This window comes from Mus musculus, chromosome 7 (assembly GCF_000001635.26).
Source record: "Mus musculus strain C57BL/6J chromosome 7, GRCm38.p6 C57BL/6J".
Taxonomy (NCBI): domain Eukaryota; kingdom Metazoa; phylum Chordata; class Mammalia; order Rodentia; family Muridae; genus Mus; species Mus musculus.
The window spans coordinates 139,355,676-139,376,080 of NC_000073.6; the positions used below are offsets into that span (position 1 = coordinate 139,355,676).

At 48.1% G+C, this 20,405-nt stretch overlaps 1 long non-coding RNA gene across 1 annotated transcript; it reads right to left on the reverse strand.

Moving 5' to 3' along the window:
• Window positions 1-2,404: 2,404 nt before the first annotated feature.
• On the reverse strand, window positions 2,405-5,225 carry Gm32571. Its single transcript, XR_389966.2, has 3 exons — window positions 5,016-5,225; window positions 4,093-4,175; window positions 2,405-2,549 (listed from the first exon to the last, which is right to left on the reverse strand). It is a non-coding gene; the product is annotated as a predicted gene, 32571 (long non-coding RNA).
• Window positions 5,226-20,405: the final 15,180 nt, after the last annotated feature.

Sequence of the window (20,405 nt, forward strand, 5' to 3'; positions counted from 1 at the left end):
TACACAATCACAGGTATGGTAGAGGTGAAGGTCCTGAGGCCGGGTGTCATTTCAAGAGGAGAGAAGGAGCCACCTGGCCTGGGTGGTTGGTAGGATCTGAAATACAGATTTATTTTACACCAGACTTCAGCCTCCAGAGCTACCAATGACAAGCATCAGCCCTACTGTGTGCATAGGTCTGGCAGTTGGAGCTTGCTGCCTTCTGATGGTGGAGCTTTCCATGGCAGGTCAGGAATGAAGAACGTTGTATTGGGAAGGGGTCCCAGATGGCTTTTTGTTGTTCTGTTTTTATCTTTAATTATTTTTATTTTATGTATGTGAGTGTTTTGCACACATATATGCCTGCATTGTCAGTGGTTTTAAAAAATATTTATTTATTTTATGTACATGAGTACACTGTAGCTGTCTTCAGACACACCCATGGCATCAGATCCCATTACAGATGGTTGTAAGCTACCATGTGGTTGCTGGGAATTGAACCCAGGACCTCTGGAAGAGCAGTCAGTGCTCTTAACCACTGAGCCATCTCTCCAACCTTGTCACTAGTCAGGGTTCTTTAGGGTAACAGAACTTATAGAATGAATCTCTATATGTATAGAAAGGGGATTTATTAGATTGGCTTACAGGTTGTGGTTCAGCTAATCCAACAATGGCTGGCTGTGAACACAAAGTCCCGGAATGCAGTGGTTACTCAGTTACACAGCTGACCTTCAGTAGATGCTAGAAGCCCGAGTGTGCGCCGTGATGCTAGTGAGGGAAAAGACTGGCTAGCAAAGTGATGGCAAGGAGGTAAAAAGCAAAAGCTTCCTTCTTCCATGTCCTTGTATAGGCATCTAACAAAAGGTATGGCCCAGATTAGAGCTGGGTTTTCCCAGATCAGTCTATCTGTATTAAAGATGGATCTTCCCAACTCTGAAGATCCCATATGTCTTCCTAGCTCAAGTGATCTGATTTAAAAGCATGTCTTTTCCCAACTTAGAAGATCTGGATTAAAGGTGTCCTACCTCAAAGATCCAGATTAGAAGTATATCTGCCTATTTCATATTAAGCAAACATCCCTCACAGGTGTGCCCTTCATTTTTAAAGGTTTTCATTAATTCCAGATGTAGTCAAGTTCATAACCAAGAATAATCATCACAATGTCTATGCACAAGTGCATACCTTGTGCCCAAGAAGGCATCAAATTCCCTGGAACTGGAGTTATGGATTGTTTTGAGACACCACCTGGGTGCTGGAAGTTGAACCTGGGTCCTCAGCAAGAACGATGAGTGCTGTTAATGACAGACTGATTTCTTGATGCCCCTGGGAATGGAGGTGGCTAGCAATGAGAACTTCTGGCCCAGGACAGGGAGCTTGGATGTGCTAAGTGTCCAATGCTAGAGACTCCTTGACAGGCAGGCAGGGCATGGAAATTGTCTCTGCTGTTCTTAGGATGAATGAGACCAAGGCTGGGGTTTCCCACGAAGGGCCTATCTATTCCCAGGGAAGCCTCTTTCTTAGCAGAGCACAACCACACCCTGCTCTCTGCTCCTATCAAACCAGGTGCCCTAACACCTGTTCCTGGACCTTGCACCGAGCCATTAAGACACACCCTCTTGTGTGGGCCTGTAGCAGTTCTGTTTCACTGTCCCTACCCCCTATCCTTGTTTCCTGCCCAGCTCTTCTTTCTCCCAGAGCTCCACCTTAGGTCCCTCCCTATCCTTGAACAGTGCCCATCCTCTGACTTCAACAGTCCAGTGCCAGCTCTTTTGTTCTTTCTGCCTCCTACTCCAGGGTCCCCATTCCTAGTGCCAGGTCAGAACCAGAACACCACTGTCCTACCTGCTGGTCTCCAGCTTAGCCTGGAACAGTGATCTGCAGCTGCAGTGGTGACACTAGTCACTGAGCAGACTAGAGGCATCTTCACTTCCATACCTGAAGTTAGGCCAGCCCTGTGATGTTCAGCTTCCCCAGTGCAACAGTGGCTCGATGTCTGTGGGTCCTGAGAAAACTTCAGGCCTAGCCAAAATAACCAGAAAGCTGCCATCTTATAGGACCTGTGCCAGCTAGTTTTATATCAACTTGACCCAAGCCAGAGTCATTGGAAGGGAGGGAACCCAGCTGAGAGGATACCTCTAGAAGATTAGACTGTAGGGCATTTCTTAATTAGTGACTGGTGGGGGAGGGCCCATACCATTACAGGTGGTGCCATCCCTGGGCTGAAGTCTTGGGTTTGTTAGAAAGAAGACTGAACAAGCCATGGGGAGCAAACCAACAAGCAGCACCCCCTATGGCCTCTGCATCAGCTCCTGCCTCCGGGTACCAGTGCTGTTTGACTTTCTGTCCTGACTTCCTTCAGTGGCAGACCATGAAGTGGAAGTGGAAGCTAAATAAACCCTTTCCTCCACAACTTGCTTTAGTCATGATGTTTAATCACAGCACTAATAACACTGAGTAGGAAAGACTTCTTCATGGCCCTTCTCCCTGTGACCACTCTGTCCATGGTGGCAGAGAAGAAGAAGCAGGGTAGGAGGAAGATGGTGGCTCCATTGTCCTGTTTCCTTAATGTTCTGTAAGAGAAACTGCTCGTGAATTTGAGAAATTCTCCAGAGTGATTAGGGGCCTCAAGCCTAGAGAGGCCCAAAGCTCCTGCCTATAGCTGACCAGCTGCCCTCAGGAGTCCGTGCAGGTCTTTGGGGAAGCAGGGAGTGTCAGCTAGGCTTGGTCTTCAAAGGAAAGAACTGCTGGTGCCCATCATGCCCAGGCCAGGCCCAGTGCCACCAGCCAGCTCCACATCCCAAGTCCTCAGAATGGCTCCATTTCAGTCCTTTCCACTTTCACACTCAGCCAGCCTCACCTCTAAAAACTACTGAGGACAGTCCCAGCAAGCCTTTACAGTTCACAGCAGAGATACTGCCAACAAATTAAGAAAAACAAGACATAACTAAACTAAACACCGCTCCCCCAAACCTAAAACAAACAAACATAGACCACAGCACTTCATAGACACAGAAAACGTTTGGCTAAGTATAGGTAAGTTGGACTCAGGCTTGTAGAAGAATGACACTGCCTCACAAACAGAATTTATCTTGAGTCCTTGTATAAAAATCAGTGTCGGGGCTGGAGAAATGGTTTATTCAGTAAAGAGCTTGCAGTGCAAGGATGCGACTAAGTTTAATTTCCTAGAATCCTTGTAGAAAAGATGTGTGTGGTGACATCCACTTGTAGCCCTTGTAGTGCAGGAGTGTTGATCGGGCAGGGAGGGGGGGGGCGATCCCTGGGGATTTCTAGCCAGCCAGAGTAGCCAAACCAGTGATCCCCAGACCAACGAGAGACTCTACCTTTTAAAAAAATCAGATGGGGCTGGAGAAATGGCTCAGTGGTTAAAAGCACTGACTGCTCTTCTAGAGGTCCTGAGTTCAATTCCCACAACCACATGGTGGCTTACAATCATCTGCAATGGGATCTAATGCCCTCTTCTGGTGTGTCTGAAGACAGCTACAGTGCACTCATATACATAAAATACATAAATAAATCTTTAAAAAAGATTAAAACATAAGATGGATGGCACTTAAGGTTTGGCTCTCATATGCATGTGCACACACACATATACACACACACACCCCAATATGATCTACCATATCAACAGAATAGAGGTACCTGTGGTCATCTTGATAAAATGCAACATTCATGCATGAAACTTCAATAAAAGAAACCTCTTGGGGGCTGGTGAGATGGCTCAGTGGGTAAGAGCACCTGACTGCTCTTCTGAAGGTCCAGAGTTCAAATCCCAGCAACCACATGGTGGCTCACAACCATCTGTAACAAGATCTGACTCCCTCTTCTGGTGTGTCTGAAGACAGCTACAGTGTACTTACATATAATAATAAAATAAATCTTTAAAAAAAAAAAAAAAAAAAGAAACCTCTTTCATGGGATAGAGGGCCTGGGCATAGCTGCAGAGCTCACATCCTTCTCAGTCACATCCAGTTTGAATGCTTCCTGTCACTTTGAGGACAAGACAGGAAAAGCCACTCACTCGTCACACTCCAGCTTAGCTACAGTACAGGAGTCCTAATGACTCTGAGATAAGAGAGGACCAAACAGACTTACTTGTGAAGGACACAGTCATCTGGAAAACCAGTCTGCAGAAAACTCCAAGGTGGGCTGGGGAGAGGCTCAGTGATAGTGCATACCTAGTGTGCTCAAGGGAGTAGTTACTGTCTTAGCATTGCAAATCCCAAGGATCAAACTGATGATTATTCAAAAACTTCAAGCATTTGTACAGCGTATCCTATTCATCCATCATTATGTCCCTCCAACTTCCCCTAGTACCTCCCATCCTGCTTCTGTCCCAACTTCATGTCCCAGTCAAAATCTAAAAGGAATAGGGGAGGGTTCCCCTGTCCGAGGTCCCACCCCTGCCATAAGAACTGTGGACAGAGGGAGGTTGCTGAGGAAGGGTGAGTCACTCTACTTGGAAGATGAGACTGCTAATAAGTCTCTGATACGTCAGTGGATAGCCCCACACCCATGAACATACGGGCAGCACTAACTGGACTGGGGTTATCAGTAACAAACAAGAAAAAAACCCAGTGTATTTATAAGGCCTCAAGATACATGAAAGCCAGTCACATCTCTGTGCACTCATCCCTCCCTGTCTTCAAGTTTTGCATCAGTAGAGTCATCCATTTGCAGATAGAATATGGTTTAAAATCTGTCTCTGTATTAAACATGTACAGACTTTATAATAAGTATTACACACAGGACTGCTGAAACGCCTCAGGGAATGAAAGTACTGGCTGTGTAAGCCTGATGCCCTGAGTTTCACCCCTGGAACTCACAGTAGACGGAGAGAACTGACTCTCCTGGCCTCTACACACATGCTGTAGTATACATGCCGGCTCTTACACACGCTCGTGCGCACACACACACACACACACACACACATATATGCGCGCGCACACACACCATGAAATAAAACTTTTCTTTCCAAGAGAAGGTCTCACTATAGCCTTTGCTAAGAAGGAACTCACCGTGTAGATCAGGTTGGCCTTGAAGTCACAGAGAACCGCCTACTTCTGCCTCTCAATACTGGGATTAAAACTGTGCCCCACCATAGCTACCCTACTGAAATTCTTTAAAAAGAATACTGTGTGTAAATGAGAATTTCATCAAATCCATCCTTAGTATTTACTGGGCTGAGCATTTTCCTCGCTGATGTTCAGCTTGTAAACTGCTTGGAATTCAACTATCTCTGCACCCTGAGCTTCTAACACCCTGGGCCCAGGCTTTCCCCTTTTGAATTCAATTGACTAATAGTCTATCTTTGCATGCAAATACACTGCAATTTCCTTTTCTGAATCAGTTTTGATCTCCTGGCCAAGGCTATTTTACTCATAAAATGCATTGGGCAATATCTAATCTTCTCCTTATCAGAAAAGTTTATGCGTCTCAATAACTTCTGTAACTCTTTGAAAGGTTTACCCTGAAGGCCCCGATTCAGAAGAAATCACCAAACTTCTATGATTGATCGCTTAGCTTTCCTTATGATTCTTGAAACCTTTTCTCTTTTAATTAAGTGTGTGTGTAAAACCCAAACTCTGGTTCTCTGGAAGAGCAGAAAGTGCTCTTAACTACTGAGCCATCTCTCTAGCCCCCAACTGCTGCTTTTGAGAGTTTCTTTTCAGTTCCTGGTAGTTGGAGATATCTGTGTGAGTCATGGGAACAGCCCTGAGAAGAGAGTTCAGCTGCTGCTGGCCTCACTGTTCCTGATGTGAGCACACTGTCCCAGGCTGTCACCAGGAGGAAGGGGGTTGCATGTGTCTATAGCCCTGGTACCAGTCAAATACTTAAGGCTGGCTGGTATAGTGCTAGTCACTTCTAGCATATTTCATTGCAGGAAAAAAGGGTCTCAGCAAAACCATAGTTCCTTGGGGGATATTACAGTGGTCCCAGGAGGCCTAGAATCTGGACATTTTAAAATAAAATTATACTATATATTTAGAAAATACATTTTATTTATTTTCTTTATGGCATGTAGCATTTTGTAAAACAACTTGGCTCACCTTCTTACTTGAAAATGTTATCTCAGGGCCGGTGAGATGGCTCAGTGGTTAGGATCACCAACTGCTCTTCCAAAGGTCCTGAGTTCAAATCCCAGCAACCACATGGTGCTGACTTCCTTTTCTGGAGTGTCTAAAGACAGCTACAGTGTACTTACATATAATAAATAAATAAATCTTAAAAAAAAAAAGGAAAATGTTATTTCCTTCGTCTATCAAAAGCTGGCAGAGCTGATTTATCTATCTCCCGCAGTGAGTTGCTGATTTCTGTCTCGATATGTGGTATTGCTAAGCTTATCTCTCATGGTTTATTCCTCATGTTTCTCCCCATCTCACCTTGCCTGCTTCCCTTTCCGTGTCCTCTGCACAGAATTCAATGCAGGTTTTTAGATCATCTTCAGGGACACCTGCCTGTGAAGAATTGTTCTCTCAAGAAGGGTGATTTATGTGCTCTGTGATGGTGAGGGCTATGGGACACGTGACCTTGTATGGTGTGTGCCTGTATATATACCTCTACATAGTATATATGTGTATGGACCTGCGTGTATACACGTGTGTGCTATGTGTACATGTGCATACCTATGTGTAGTGTGCATATACGTGGCATGTGTATGTGTTTGTATATCTGTGAAGAGTGGAGAATTACTCCTAGCCCCAATTGTGCAGGTTCAAGTAGGACATGTCAGATGGCTTCCTCCTCTGGGGTCCATTTGGAACCAGGGCTGTATGGCTGCCTTGGGGAAGCCCCACCCATGCCTGGGCACCCGGCTATATCCAGCACAGCTCCTCTGTTCTGTGAGTGTCTTTGTTGTAGCCCCCATCCATGTGAGACCATGTCGGTCTGTGTGTACGTCTTCTGGTAGTTGCACTCTTCTGGACTGCAGTGGCCTCCTGGAAGCCTCTAGGCCCAGTGGCACAAGGAGTTGCTTCCCACCTGCTACATCTGATGAAATATGGATGTTGGAGGGTTCATCGCAGCTGCCCCCAAAGCAGCTGCCAGCCACCAGCCTGCCAGGAGCAGGGGGACCTCTAGTCACATATGCCACAAATGTCTGTCAATCTCCTTGTTGGTCCAAATTTCTGCTAGATTTTTAACAAAAGATGGCAAACCCCAATTTTAACAGGTGTAGTCAGAGCCATATACTATTCTGTCTTGGGGGCATCTGAGTGGGAAGTTTCAAGGGAAAGCCAGCAGCAGGGATAGCTAGCCAGGTGTTTCAAATGGAAATCATTTGCTAAGTGACAATGAGATTAATGGAAAAAAAAAAAAAAAAAGCATACCGCCTCCAGTCTCTAAAATGGCTTTTTATAAATCTTCCTATTTTCCCTGCTTTATTAAAGCCAGGCTTAGAAGATATCGAACAAGTGCAGGATTAACAGGGTGGAACTGACTTGACGAATGAATTTTCTCCCCTCAGTATGAAAGCACTCTAACGCTGAAGCACAGGAACAAAGGGCCAATACTGAATGACGGACGCCACTGTGGACATTAGCAAGCTGGGTTTTGGTAACCTCCTCTTCCAAGGGCATAAGCTCCATGAAGACTTAGTCCCAGACATTTCATAGGAAAGGCAGAAAGGCAGAAAACAGCAACGGATGCCCGTCCTCCTGCAGAGCTGGAGAGGCCAACCAGTCTCCGCTTTAGCCTAGGTCAGTCTCCCGCACTCAAAGGCTACTTGGGGCTGCCAGGGAGGCGCAGAGCCAGGGCTTCTAAGAACTTGTAAGGACTGGGACTTGGAAGGCTTCAGCAGGCCTGCCGGTCTCCACTCCAGCTCCTGGACAGTTCCACCTTTGCCCATGGCAAAGCCTTCCCATTCTGTAGGAGGGTGGTCAGTGCCCACCCCTGTTGGGCTGGTGTTCCTACTCAATGCTGAGTCTGGCCCTGAGGGAATGAGTGTAAATACAAACACTGTTTTTGTGTACACACAAGCATACACCTGTAGTATATACCACACGCACAAACGTCTACACATGTACACAGCACTCATCCTGCCCCCAGCTTTCTTTTATTTTGCTACCTACCCTCCCCCATCCTGGAGACCCCTTGCAGGACTGCACAGATGGGATTTCTATACTGCTCAGGTTCAGGGATCCTGGCTGGGGTAGGAACCCGCGCGCTGCTACCCATTCACCCTGTGACCCACTTCAGAAGCTGTTTTTCTGGGCAGCTGTAATTAACTGAGCTTTTGGGGTGAGGCCAGCTCAGTGACAGGCTGCCTGGCACCTTTGGGTGCTCAGCAATAGGGCTAGACGCCGAAACCAGTAGTAGGCCAGGGTGGGCAGGCTGTGGTGGGGAGGATGGGTACTCCTGTTCAAGTGGAGAGGGTCTTAGAGTGCCCAGAGAAGCCTGGTGGGGATATGCCCACCCCCTTGAGCCTCAGGCAAGATGGCTCCCTGGGAGGTGAAGGTCAGGCCACATTCCTTGCAGAAGCTGGAATTCTGACATCAGATTTTCCATGCTCGCCTGTGGGGGAGGAGCCGGCTTTGAGCCAGAAGTGCAGGAGTGGTGGGTGGGGGAGGGGCAGAGCAGCTGAGGCTGTCTCGGAGCTCTGTAGGCCCAAGGTCCAAGGAAGGGAAGGCTCTATGGCCTGCCCACCACCTCCAGGGTCCGCGCTGCCCGGCTCTCTTCCCTGGAGCATCCTTGGCAACAGCAACTTTCTCATCCCAGCCGGACCTTGCTGAGTCACAAGGGGGCTGGGTTAGAGAACGCTAAAAATAGCTAGCGGCTAGCTGGGCCAGCACTGGAAGTTATAATTAGGAGTGGATAGAGCCATCCTCCTGGGCTGGTCTCACTGTTCAGAGCTGCTGGAGAATGGGGGGTGGGGGGTGGGAGGGGGTTCATTGAGGGGCTGTGGGGCTCCAGTATACCACCTTGTTGCTCAGGTTGGGGGTTCCTCAGCCTGACCTCTATCCTGATGCATCCTGGTAACTGTGGTGGGGCTGTTCCTGTTGACTCTGACTGCTCTTTGGTCAAGGAGACTCTTCAGGCCTTTGACTCTGACCCCAGCAATTCACCAACATCTGTGGGGTCTTTTTCTGGACACAAGGAACCTCTTGCTTCTACAATTCTTGTGTTGGGCAGGAGGAAGCAAGGCAAAACAGAATACGGTATCCTTGTTCAAAAGTGACTTAAGAATTTGAAGGCAAGCCTGGAACCTGAGGGCAGTGCCAGGAAGCCAGCCTACATCCTTCTCCTGACAGCATCTGGCCCGCAGGGGAATGCAGGGCATCTGGTACAGTCGGGGAACACCTGAATCTATAACCCGTTTCCACAGGGAAAGCAGCCACGGACAGCAGCCCCTCGTCCCACCCAACCCCGTCATCACACACATCAACTTCAGACAAAGGACACCCCGACCTCCACCCCAGACTCAGCCCCGGAAGCCACACTGGACAGGGCTTGAACCCTCAGCCAATCCTTCCGTCAGTTTCTGAGGTCGTGGGCACTGTGCTGTCCTCAGACTGACCTACCCCAGACCAATTGCCTATCCTAAAACAGTGGCACTTTTGTAGCCAGAGGCTAGAGAACCAAACAAGCCCAGGCTCTGCTGAGCCTTCACAGCCCCCAGCTCCAGCAGGGACTAGGATCCTATGAGACAGACTCCTGCAGGCAAGCCTGGCCCCCAACACAAGCACAGGGTAAGGGTGAGCAGTTCAGCTGGAAACAGCTTTCTGGCTATAAAAAGATACTTTTCTCTGTAAACAATACATTAAAAAAAAAGTAGGAAATGTCCTCTACCAGAGTCCCGCCCCCCTGCCCCCCAAAAAAAACCCATGGGGAAGCCCTGTCTGCATGTATGCAGGAGTATGGCAGGGATGGTCTGTGTCACCAAGCCGTCAGGAACACTTTGTGCGCTCTGTTTGAATGTACTCTGCCAGGGTTAGTGGCCATATCTGATAGTTGGCCTTGACTCATAGCTGTCGGGAGACATGCTATGTCAGGAGACATGGGTCTGGATTTTTTGTCTCTGTTTTCTTTTTCTCATGGTTGGGACTTCAACCCAGGTCCTTGCCCATGGTACACAAACAGTTTCCACTGAACACCATCCACAGGCTGGCTCCATCTCTGCTCACTTCCTAAGTAGTCTCAGATAACCCTCCCAGGAAGATAAGGGTGTGTTAAGACTTTCGCTTGTTTGCTTGTTTGTTTCTGAGACAGGGTTTCTCTATGCTGTCCTGGCTGTCCTGGAACTTACTCTGTAGATCAGCATCTTGTTAAGACTTTGAAACTCCTGGGGTCCTTTTCCAGCTTCTTCCTGGTAGAAGACAGTGACGGGCAGGGGAACTACTGACTCTGGTGCCTGCCTCCTACCCCTTCCACTCATTCAAGCCTCTCCTGTAAAACTGCCCAGGAGTTTTGTTTTTGTTTTGCTTTTTTTCCCCCCAGGTAGTGGGATGCACCTGGAGATAAGTGCATCCCATTGACACAGGACAAGTGGCCGCTGTGCTGCCGGGAGGGTAGGTCTTTCTCACTTTGGATAACCATCTCCCCTCTGGCCTGTGCACTCCTGTGGTTCAGACATACATAGCCTCCAGACCTATTCACTGGAGGCAATCTTGATGAAGGGCATTATCATGGAGTATCTTCCCTCCATTTAGGGCAGAGGTCAGGCAGGGTGTCTGGCCCTCCTCTGCTTCTGCAGTCTTCAAATACTCTCCAGGATCTGGGAAGTAGTCCTTCCCTGGGGGCTAGTTTCAGATCTTCTCTGCTGCTAAAAATCTGTTGTCACAAGACAGTGTAAAGAAACGCTGAAGCACAGAACTTGGACCATGAGGACATTCTGGATAGAGATGGCTGCAGATTGAAGAACTCCATGACCATGAAATCTTCATGTGATAACTTCCATGGTAGAATATATATTCAGGCTACCTGAATTCGTGTTCCTTCCTGGGCCATAGTCACTCAAACTCTTATTCTTTTTGGCACAAGTGCTGTAGTTTGTATCAAACACTGCCCCCGCTTGGCCTCAGCACTCTGGTTCCTCAGGAAGCCCCAAGGGAAACAGGAACTCCTCCCAGACGGAGATATGTCCCCAGAATTCCACTGGGTGGGTAGGCAAGCTGAGGGATGACAGGGCCATAGAAAATGCTAACAGGGACATCTCCTGAGAAGGATTGCCAGGAACTCTGCCAACGATAAACACTATCCAGAGCAACTCCTGCTCAAGGGGTGAGCACCCCTGGGAAGCACAGTCCTATACCCATGGCCACTAAGACAATACTGGGAATCTGGTAGCTAAGGTTGGGAGTCTCCGGGTATCTCTGTGTGTAAGGGAACATCTCTTCTGCATACACCCCCGCCCCCAAATGCCCACAGCATGGTCCTGTCCTCCACCTGAGCCAGACATAAGATCACATGGTTTCTTTGCTGGTACCCATTAGAACATTCTAGATGCCGCTGAACTCTGCCACCTCTGAAGAAAAGAAAAGAAAAGAAAAAAACAAAAAAACAAAAACAACCAGATCTACACTTGTCAACTTATTTATGAACAGTCACTGTGGACAAAAGCTATCTATCTGCCTTTGGGATGCTGGGGTGCCCAGTGTCTTCATGTCATCTGTAAACTCAATATTCACATCATGCAGTTGTAGAGAAGGGGACTGACTGTGGAGCTTTCCCGTTAAGTGGAGTCACCTGGAAGAAAGGAGCACCTGCCAGGTGGTAGCCTAGGGGGGAACATCTGTGGACCTGATGGCAGGGTGAGCTTGGAAGCTCACCTTTTGCCAGAATCTGAGCTGCCTGGAAACCCTTCAACCCTGAGAACAAGTCCATCCGTCCCTTCAGTCACCCAGCTGCCACCATGGAGTTATCACTGAAAGACTGACTGGGAAACTGAGGCAGTTGTGGGACACAATGCTGTTGAGCAGTGACTGCTAAGTATCTCTCACCAGGACAAGATGGGCTTTCCTGGGGCAGATGACACCTGTAAGGAGACCTGACACATTCAGGCCCCCAGGGGAACTCTGGCTGGCCGAGAGAGCCTTGGAGAGGCACGTCAGCAAAAATGGACAGACCGGAAACACTGTAGGGCTGAGGAGCCTGGGAAACACCTTGTGTAAATTGCATATCGCCATCTTTGAAGTGAGTGGATACATATAGGGGAAATAGAACTGCTGTGGACCCCAACCCAGGGTTTGTCACCCCACCCCCTATACCCCTACCTCCAGAAGGAGGCCTTACAGAAAGTCCCATCAGACAGTTAGTGGACTCATGGGTTCCTGGAAACCAGGAAGTGGGACACCTCAGAAGCAACCACCTCTCTGACCATGAGCAAAGCTAGTTCTATGACATGATGGAACAGGATCCCCACCAAGTTTTATTGTGGCTACTGTTAATCTGTGCCTAGCCTATGTGTCCAATGGCTTTGGGGCCAGATTGTGCGAACCATGCAGATAAAGAGGTAGGGGCACAGAGAATGATAGAGGTTGATTCCCAGGCTGAGAAGACCATTTCTGAGACAACTCAAGTGGACACTATGCCTTGGTGGCTAACGACCCTCTCAGCCTGGGGGTGGGGTGGGGTGCAAGCTCAAGAACAGGCACAGCTTGGGGCAGTTGCAGGCCTGAGTAGTAGGCTGGGTAGGTGCCATGTATGGCTGGGTCCTGTAGACTCTTCCCGGCCAGAGCCCAAGAAAGCTTGCAGCACCCTCTCCCAGCTCTGGTGCCTAGATCTCTGGGAACAGGCAGTCAGGCAACAGCTCCACCCAGGCCTGGGATTCAGCCAGTGTTAACTGAAAGGAGCATGCTTGTATTCCACCACCTCTTGAACAAGGGTTCGGAATTAATGACAGTCCCTATCCTCAGGATGGCACTCTGCAGCCCAGTCTCCAGTGTAGCATCCAGTGTGGGGGAGAGGAAGGGGTCTGGTGGCTTAAGCAGGGGGCTACAGGGTGGGAGACAGTCAGCCCCGAAGAGGGCTATTTCATAATCTTAAATTCTGCCTCTTCAATCTAGTCAGTGGTTCCCAAGTAGGCCCCAGATGGGAGGCAAAGAAATGCTAAGAAAGGCACCCACGAGTCTCCTGGGATTCTGATAACCAGACTCTGTCCTGGGCTAGAGATAGAGAACCGGCAGGAAGGAGCCACACAGGAGCAGCTGGGCCGGCTCTGAGCCCCAGCATGCAGCAGGGCCAGGGTGAGCCCCTGCCAGACACACCCACCATGGCCTTTGCTGCCTCCCTGCAACATGAATTACGGAAACTTGGCACTGATGTTGGCCAGGATCCTTGTTCCAAAGCTGGGCCTTGCCCGGTGCCAGGTGGAGCTGGTTGAGGCCTGGAGACCCAGCTCCGGCCAAGCGCTGATCCAGCTGCGGGGCCCGCTGGCAAAGCTCTTTGTCCCATCACTCCAGGAAATGGAAATGTGCCTGCAGCTTTTCATTTTACAGCTGCTTTTACTTTATAAGTCTCTGCTTAAAATAGCTCTGAGTGGGGCCTCTGGTTTACCTTTCCTGAGGTTAAAAGCAGTCGGCTCTGTGGCTCTGCACTGTCAGGAGCCTGAGGGAGAGGCGGGAGGAGGAAAGGTTGGCCGGAAAGTGTTTCTTCTTTTTATATAACTCTGGGCTGCGATGCTTATGTTCTGAAAATGAAGTAAATACTGTATTCGTTCTTGAAACTTACTTTATTCTATGCAGACCAGAAGTGTCACCCATGAGTTAAATGTGGCAAAAAAAGACACCCTGACATCTCCTCAGCACCCACAAAATGCCATAGGGGCTGGATCCAGAAACTGGATGGAGGCCTTCCACTCAAACCTCTGTCTTATTTTAATCTCAAGGGATGGCATGATTATGGTACATTACCTTATAGATGGGGAAACTGAGGCTGGGAGATTCAGTGGTCTATCCAAAGTCAGGCTACTACTATCAAAGGAGAGTATCAAGGAACAATGCCTGAAGGCCCTGCCCAAGCCAGCCTGGCCAGAACAGTCCATTGTGGAGATGGTGGAAGCCCTTGCTGACTCAGAGGTTACTGCTAAGCTTTCAGATCACCCTGGATGAGAGGGCTATCAGAGTATAGACCCACATGCCTGGAAGGGATCCGTTTCCCAAACTGTTTCCTGGCCACATTCTGAGAACTCTGGCTTCCTGTTCAGAGAATTCAGTGGACCAGACAGAACATAGGGGTAGGAGGAGCTCAAGAGTGCCCTGGTGCCCCACACCAAGCTGCACCCTGACCTGGCAAGGTTGGAGGAGGCATGGGCTGGTTTCCATCACTAAGCATTCGCCCATAACAATTCACTGGCGGGCACTAAGGAGCTTCCGCAGGCATCCGGAGGGAAGTTGACATCCGGGTCCTGAATCAGATCACACCTTGGCCAGAATTCCATGACCATGAGAGCAGCAGGGCCCTATCTGTGCAGAGTTACCCTCCATACAGAGCTCACAAGACTTACACTCTGGTCCTTGAGGAATTTCTGTAGTCCGAGAGGCTCACGGGGTGGGGGTGGGGGGGTTACTCTTAAAATCTAATCTAAGACTTGCTTTGACAGCCGAGAGGAAGAAGCCTGGCACAGTACTGCTTAGGGATGAAGAGTTTATGACAGGAATCAGGCCTAGGCAGGCAACTCATAAGCTTCACATTGGAGGCAGGGGGTAGAGGAACTTGGCATAGCCAGGTAGGAATCAGGATGCTATTCTGCTGATGGTTGCCCTACAAGCTCTAGGTTGAGGAGCCGTAGAGAAAGCCTGCCCCTTCTAGTAAGCACTGGCTGTATTCAATGTCTGGGTGGAGTTGTTGCCTGGCTGCCTGATCTCTGACTTCTAGCCACCAGGGCTGGGAGAGGGGACTGTGCTGTAAGCTCACCTAGTAGGAGAGGATCTACAGGACACAGCCACACATGGTACCTGCCCTGCCCACTACTCAGGTTTACAGATGCCCCAAGTTGAGCCTGAATCTGAGTTCTCTTCCCCTGTCCTAAAGCTCCCAGGTCATACTACTAACCACACGCCCGGAGCCATGTCTCCTGAGCTCAGCTGCATGGCCAGCTGTATAAGGTACTACGGACCCCAAGGTGTTTGCTTGCTGTATCTGGGATATCTCTGTCCCCCCTAACCCCACCCCTGTGATCTCTCCATCCCCTCTGTCTCCTTTGTCCCAGGGGCTGTAACTGTCCTCACTAGCCCACCTGACTGCAACAGCTTGGCAGCCTGGGCCCCACTGAGCCTGGATCTGCTAGATAGGAGAGGAAGGTTGCATGGTCCACCTAAGGAATTCCTAGAAGCCACTTCCCATAACCCAGCACGTAGAGCTTGCTACTGGCCACATAGAGGAGGGATATAACGCCTGGTGGTAGGACCTTGCAGTTTCCATAGCCATCAGGATTGTTTCCAAAGACCCCTGAGGATCAGGATAGGAGTTCAGCCAGTGAGTTCCAGGGAGGGGTAGAGTAGTGCAAATCTGTATCACATGAGGACCAGGATGCTGGAGAGGGATGCTTGGGCATGAGCTTGAGCCCCACCAGGGTTAGGCAGGGGCTAGTTGTAAGCCCAAATGGACAAATCCTGTGGCCCATGCCACCAAGCCAGTGCTCTCAGCACAAGTCCTGAACCTCTCACTCCTATGCTAACATTTTGGCCACCCCTGGCACTGTGTGGCTTCCACGTAGAAGGATCTGTAGAGAAATGAATGTAAGCCGGTTCTCAGAGCTGTCCAATAGCTGTCTTATGAAGGGCTAATGTGATTTTTCCTTGAGAGAAAGGCCTTCAAGGCTGGGGACACACTTAACAAAAGAACCCCACACTTCAGGTGGCACCTGAGTGACTTACCTGAGGGAAGAGGGTGCCCCTTCCAGCCACAGAGCTATCTTTCACAATTCTACTTCAGAACAGATAGTGGAGCCCAGGTGACTCAGGCCTGGTTCATTGTTTATCTTGTACAGATATGAGGCAGTGAGCAACAGGTGGGAGGGTGTCCCCTCCCTGCTCTCCCTTGGCAGGCCATTCCTCAAGTTGGGGAGGGGACCAGTTGTTCCACAATGCTGGCCTCTCCTCTCTGTTCTACCTGTCTTGCCCTATATCCTCTATTGAGGCCCCTTGAGGGTCAACCCAGGTTCACTTTTCTACTAACTTCCAGAAGGATTTAACGCAGAGAAGGGGTTGTGGAGAAAGGGGTCGTGTATGTCTTCCCTGTTCTCCCTGGCTGTCCTGACCACAACCCCTCTCATAGATATGTAGCTACTGAGGGCTTTTGTGGGGTAGCCCTCTTCTCTCTCCTTGCAGATGTTGGCTCATACACTGAGTCTTCACCTGCCCTCAGGTTGAACGGCTGCCCCCACTTGGGTGACAGTCCTTTTTACCAAAACACCCTGATCTATCAACTGGCTGGCGTATTCGCTCTACCCATGACTTGTCTCTGACTCAAATTCTATGCTTATGAAGGTCCCCCCCCCCCCCCCCCGGTTTAACGAATATTTCCCATCAGAGTTCAGCAGCAGCAGCAGCAGCAGCCGCAGCAGCTGCCTTTGCTTCTGGCCTTAAAGAATTCCATTGCTCCTCAGTTGACAGCTACTGTACCCTAGTCCTGGTGTCTTTCGCAAAGAAAGCTTCACAAAGCCATATCACCACTTTGATATATGGTCAAAGTCTGTCCTTGGGCTCTAGCTTGCATGAGCTGATGTGCAATCCCATTCCACTGAGAATGTTGCTCTTTGGGCTGGCTCTTTGAGGAATTGGAGAAGCTGGGCATACTACGAGTACCTGGCCTGGCTGTAAATTTTCGTCTGGGTGCTGATTTTCAGGTACTGTTATTCACTCTGAAGTTTGTGAGCTGGGCCCAATCAGGCAAGTCCAAGAAACGGTGACCAAATGGGCAACCCAGATTTGGAGAGGAGACACACAGGTCTCCATCTCTCTCTTATTTTATTTATATATTTAAAATTTTCAAGACAGGGTAGTCCTGGCTGTCCTGGGACTTGCTCTGTAGATCAGGCTGGCCTCAGACTCAGACATCCACCTTCCTCTGCTTCCCAAGGGCTGGGATTAGTTATTTTTCTTGTTGTAGTAGCAAAATACCTGCCAAAATAAACTTAAAGGATGATTTGTTCTGGCTCACAGTTTGAAGGCACAGTCCATCAATGAGGGGAAAGGCATGACATCAGAAGCTTAAGGCACATAGCACAGGCAGTCAGGAAGCAGAGAGAGAGAGAGAGAGAGAGATGATGCCAGCTTTCAGTTGCCTTCTCCTTTGTATTTAGTCTATGATCCCCAACCATAGAATTGTGCCACCTGTGCTCAGGGCTGGTTTCCCATCTTGATTAGCTTAATTGAGAAACTTCTCCACAGACACACCCAGAGGTTTGTTTCCTTGGTGATTCTGTGTCCTGTCAAGTTGGAATCAGCTTTAACCATCACATTCCTGCCCATCTTCTCTCTAAGGAGTGTTTTCTTTCTTGGGTTGCTGTAGATCTTCTCTCTCTCTCTCTCTCTCTCTCTCTCTCTCTCTCTCTCAGTCTTTTTATTTCTTTTCAGACAGTGCCCTCCTGGTTGTGGGAAGTGGGCCGCATCATGGAAAACTATCTTCTCCATTAGCCCCCTGGAGCATGGACATAGTCATGTACAGCCTGGAGCGAGCAAGGGAGAAGCCAGCAAAAGGAAGGAGAAGATACTGGAGAGAGAGAGACTATCAGACGAGCATCCCAAGTCTGGAAGGGTTTAAGAAGCTTGAGTGGGCTGAGCAAGGAGTGTCTACCCCTCCTTCCCTTCCACACAAAAGGGATGGGAAGCCATGTCCCTGTCCTCCCCAGATCAGCAGACCTGAGCCCTGTGGATATTTCCAATGCCCCAGGAAGCCAGTATCCCTCCCAAGGAGGATCCCAAAGCTTTGGAGACCTGGGAATGGGCATTTGAACCATTCTTTGTGCTCCATAGCTCAGAGAAAGAACTGGCCCTGGGGAGCTTTGCTGATGGAACCCTAGCATAGCACCATGGATTGTTCTCTAAACCCCATGTGTGTTTAGAAGCAGAGCAAACTGTGTAATCCTGCAGGCTCCTGATCTGAGCTCTGATCAGGCTCTGGGCTGCCTACATCTTTTTTTTTTTTAAAGATTTATTTTATTAATATATGTAAGTACACTGTAGCTGTCTTCAGACACTCCAGAAGAGGGAGTCAGATCTTGTTGCGGATGGTTGTGAGCCACCATGTGGTTGCTGGGATTTGAACTCTGGACCTTCGGAAGAGCAGTCGGGTGCTCTTACCCACTGAGCCATCTCACCAGCCCGGCTGCCTACATCTAATGACGCCTCTTCTGATCTGCCTACCTTTGTCCTGAACTGGCTGCATGTGGCTTCTTTCTGCTTTTCTTGCCAACGCGATACTACCCTAAGGTGTTTGAATGATGAAGGGCCCAGGCTCCCTGGGGCTTATAAGGCCAGGGGCAGAGAAAGAAAATGGAGAATCTCAAGGTCTGGAAGACCTCAGAGAAGCCCTCTATTGTGAAGGGAGACCTCAGAGAAGGGAAAGTTCAGAGAAGCCCCTTATCATAAGGAGTCAGAAGAATGCCTCCTTTTTTATTCCTAGAATTTCAGGGTCTTGGGTCTAGTTTGTGTTCCGGCCTTTGTCTGGAAAAGGAGTCTCTGGATTTCTAAGGTGCCTTGAGTTCCCCATGACCCTTCCAATTAACACAACCGCTCCAGTTCCACTACTTGATTCTGTTCTCATTTGAGTGTTGAAAGGTGAAGGAACCAGCTGCTTGTGGGCATCTGTGCCATCTGTAGTTCTGCTCTTGGGCAGAAAGAAACAGGGGATGATGGAGAGAAGGCAGAGGCACAGCACAGCCAGGAATTGAAACAAGAAGTGTGTATCCTCCCAATCCCCCCCCCCTTTTTTTTTTCAGTGAGACCAGTACCACTGCCCAAACCAGGTGAGATTTATATTTTATTTTATTTCCTTATTTTATTTGTTGTTGTTTTGTTTTCAGAGACAGGGTTTCTCTGTGCAGCTCTGGCTGTCCTAGAACTCACTCTGTAAACCAGGCTGGCCTTGAACCCAGAGATCTGCCTGCCTTATGCCTCTGCCTCTGGAATGCTGGGACTAACTAAAGTTATGTGCCACTATGTCTGCAAGATTTGTATTTTTAAAGAATCACTTCATCTTAAAAATTATGATGCTATGAATTGCAAAGAAAATATTTTACTTGACTCATATTTCAAAAATAAACAATTTTAATTAAATTTATTTGTGGTTTGGAAAAAAATCTGTCATGTATATTCTGTTCTCAAGTGTATTACAATTTAGCTTTAAATAGCAGTATAGTCTTCATTTCAAACTTGCTGATCTAATGGCCTACCTGAAACATTTGGGATTATGTCTAATAAATCATAAAGGAGGGAAAACCAGAAGTGACAGTTTTTAAATGTTAAATATTCTTCTACTTATAAAGTTTAGCCAATTTGAACATGGTAGGAGACAATCCCAGGGTCAGTGAAAAACACATAAAATGCCCAGAAACAATCTAAGATATATGATATAAAAAGAATAGCTTCAAACAAAGAGGACATCAGTTAACGTGCTAACATGGATGGGGGGGAAGTTCACGAGACCTCAACCCTACACCATGAATGCTGACAACCAAGGAAAATTGAGAGTAGGAGAAACAGTCTTTCCTAAGTAAGAGCACATCAGTTGGTTATCCAATACCAACAGATCAAACCTGGAAACATTTACATATTAGTAACATTATATAGCCTGAGCAACACACACACACACACACACACACACACACACACACACACACTTATATAATAAGGGAAAAAAAGAGGTTACAAATTTCAAAGAGAGCAAAGATGCTATATGGGAGGGTTTGGAAGGAGGAATAGGAAGGAGAAATAATGTAATTGTATTATAATTTCAAAAAACAGGAAGAGAGAGAGAGAGAGAGAGAGAGAGAGAGATTATGGTGGTGCATGCCTTTAATCCCAGGCACACAGGGAGATCCAGGCTGATCTCTGTGAGTTTGAGGCCAGCCTGGTCGACATGAAAGTTCCAGGACAGTCAGGTCTACATAGAGAGAGAGACAATATGTCAAACAAAATAAAGCAAACAAACCATGTGGTACTCCATTCATGTGCCTAACATTTATGTTTATGTCTCAATTAAAATAAGTTAAAATAAAATATAGGTACAAAAATTGCCCTGAAAGAAATATATGAATTTTATATAATGGAAAGACATGCTATATATATATATATATATATATTAGTTTTAATTTTTAATTTATAGAATAAAGAAAAGGGAACTGGAGAGATGGCTCAGCAATTAAGAGCACTGAATGCTCTTCCTGAGAATCCAGGCTCAATTCCCAGCACCCACTGGTATATCACAACTGTCTGCACTTCAGTTCCATCCAATACTTTTTTTGACCTCTA